Genomic DNA, 3,366 nt, shown 5'->3' on the forward strand with positions numbered 1-3,366 from the left:
TACAGTAGAAAGTAGAAATTGCCTTATTATAAGAAAAGTAAGACTGTTAGCTCAGAAATAAGTTGCGTGTAAGATGTTTGGGGATATATGCATGAGCTTTGATGAAGTGAACAATTTGGCTAATGAAATGCAGGGCAGAATACTAAAAGATGACTCAATAAAATGTTTTTTTTCCTTCTCAGTTTTGCAAAAGCACATTGTCAATATTGGTAGCATTGTCATCTTAAAAATTTGAATTAAAGTTTTTCTGGGTTAGTAAAAAGATTTTAATGCTAATGTGGTGGTTTGGAACTTTAGTTTTTAGATTTTCAGAAATAACTCAAACCAGTAGAACTGATCTAATAGCTGCTTTATTTTAAAGGAAAATAGTGGTAATGTTGCTTTTTATTACTTCCTCAAAATTAATTCACAAAAATTCACAAATTCCTTTACAACTGAAAACAGTAGGGATATGAAGACCACATCCATGCATGCATAGAGCTACTAACCATTTAACCACACAATTATGTAAGTTTAGGTGTCTGAACCTGAGAAATGAACTTACCCATGATATTTCTCCACAGGGTAAAACCTTACTTCCTCAGAGCAATTTCCTCAGAGCAAGATCTTAACCTAGATCTTGCCCCTAATTGTAAGAAGCGCCTAGATATTTAGCTAACGTATTTTCTTGTGTCGTAGATATCTAAACTTAGGTAATAATCCTAACTGTATTAATGAAAACAAGAACCTTTTTCTCATGCTTCATCTCCTCTTAAGTAGTACATTTAAAATGCCTGGGATTTTAAGGAGAAATAAGCTTTCATTCCCACCTTTTCCACATTGCACACTGGACATGATTAACATTCTTTATTAAAAAACCTTCTGCATACCTTGCATTTTCATCGTTTTTGTTCAGGTGTCTGTATGCAAACATTGCAATATTGTGAGTTACTGCCACTGTAGCTGAAATAGTTCATAGCTGAATTTATAATTTTATGGAAGTATGAATATTTAATGGTTTGCTTTTTAAAGATTTAGATCTTGGAAAAGGAAATGTAATCTTCAAAAATATTTTCATGGTAAGAATCTATTATAATGATGAATTAACCATTTTACTTTATAAGAATGTGTATAATTCTCTGCAAAGTTATACAGAATTCTCCGTCTAGCCTGTAATGTATTTTTAGCTAAAAGCATTTTTTGGATTACAGGTCTGAATTTTCATTTTAAGTAAGTGTCCCCACTGTAAATCATATTATACATGAAAATCCCACAAAACCTTTATATTCAGTATTACAAAGGTAATTTTTACTGAACTTCTGTAATCCCCTCTTCCTCAAGGGAGGTAAATTTAAAATGGCAGTAATGACAGATCAGATACGATTTTGCCCTCAAATACAAGTTTCCTTATATTAGCCTCTTTGGAGACATCAGAACCATGGACACATCAGTTCCAGAGTACAGGTGTGAAGCAGAAGGGGTGGGTTTGTCTTTGGATCCAGCAGCTTTCTCTCCCTCTGCCAGGCCTAAGGTGACTAGTGATAATGAACAGCTTACAGCTGGTACTGTTGGCAGCAGGAGTCACTGGGAAATGGACCATTACAGGCCTGCAAAACCAGGGGAAGAGCAGATTTGTGTCATGCCACATGTCTGAAAGTAGATTTCCAGTAAGTGAAGACTAGTAGAAAATCAAGTGTGGAGTACCAGATCAGGAAAGAGATGAAAATCCATGTTCAGTGCTGACTTAAAAGATGTGGAGGATAACATGGGAAACTGGGAAGAGGTAGATGTTCTGATATGGAAGGATCAGTAATACACACTAGAAAGAAAGCACTGAAGAGTTGGAGTTGTTACTGGATAGTGAGAGAAAGTAGAGCTGGAAACAACAAATGTGGATGTTACTGTAGTCAGCATGGTTTCTGTAAAAAGAAATACTGCATCACTTGTCTGCTGAAATTCTGCAAGCTCATCATTAAACATATGGAAAAAGTAAATGCAGTGAGTGAAATAGCTCTGAATTTTCAGGAAAAAAACCCCAACCCTTCAGTGGTGGTCCAGTCAAAACAAGACAAAACGCCAAGCAACAACAAAGTTACGTGGAACTGGAGGAAATGATTAAAAGCCAGTTAAAGAACAAGAAACAAAGGATAGGAGTTAATGCTCATCATTTCAAGAAAGAAAGAAGTCAGTCATACTTTACCCGAAGACTAACATTGTCTGATTTTATTGAGTATCTTCAACAATGATATGGAGAAAGGAATGAACAGTAATAATCTCCAGTTTGTCTGCAGACAAAATCATGCTTTTTCAATCTTCTTGGGATCTAGGAGGAATTAAGCCCTCGTTCACTTAGATGCCTTTCCCCAGTTCCTGGGCTATACTTTCTGAAGTCAGGAGGAAATCCATCTTTGATTATACATTGTTGGAGCAAGTCCAGAGGAGTTAGAGCAAGGCCGGAGTAGGACCATGAGGGTGATAAGAGGGCTCAAGCACCTTCTATATGAAGACAGGCTGAGAAAGTTAGGGCTGTTCAGCCTGGAGAAGAGAAGACCGCGTGGAGACCTCAGCAATATCGAAGGGGGCCTACAAGGTTGCCAGAGAGGGACTCTTCGTTAGGGAAAGTAGCGATAGGACAAGGGGTAATGGGTTTAAACTTAAACAGGGGAAGTTTAGATTAGATATAAGGAAGAAGTGCTTCACAGTGAGAGTGGTGAGGCACTGGAATGGGTTGCCCAAGGAAGTTGTGAATGCTCCAGCCCTGGCGGTGTTCAAGGCCAGATTGGACAGAGCCTTGGGCAACATGGTTTAGTGCGAGGTGTCCTTGCCTATGGCAGGGGGGGTTGGTACTAGATGATCTTAAGGTCCTTTCCAACCCAAACCATTCTATGATTCTATATACACGCAATACCAACTTTTTAGCAAGGCCTTGGAAGATGTAAGCACATGTAAGTGTTCATAAAACGTAAAAAAGAAAATGAGTGGTATCTCTAGGTGCAGGTAGTTCTTCTACTTGGCTGCATACAAAACAGTAGCAGTTGTAGAAGAAGTGAGATGTTACATTTTTATATATAGGTAATACAAGGAACTACAAAATTCTTTTTCATTGAAATTCTGTTAAAATAGATTTTACAAGCTTAAATTTACTAGGAATGTAATTTAGGTTGCTGTATGTCAAATTGGTGTTCCTTTCCTTTCAGACATTTGTGTATGAAGAGAATTTGTCTCTTATAATCAGACTTAACCTGCTTTCCTTTGTGAGTTAATACAAGGTAAATTTTACGGTTTCACAGCTGTAGCCTTTCTCTGTAAATGCATTAAAAAGTCCCCACAACAAACAAGCAAAAAAACCCCAAATATCACAACTGGTTGAATAGGGGACATTGACTA

The sequence above is a fragment of the Nestor notabilis genome, unplaced genomic scaffold (assembly GCF_000696875.1).
Source record: "Nestor notabilis isolate BGI_N333 unplaced genomic scaffold, ASM69687v1 scaffold12801, whole genome shotgun sequence".
Taxonomy (NCBI): domain Eukaryota; kingdom Metazoa; phylum Chordata; class Aves; order Psittaciformes; family Psittacidae; genus Nestor; species Nestor notabilis.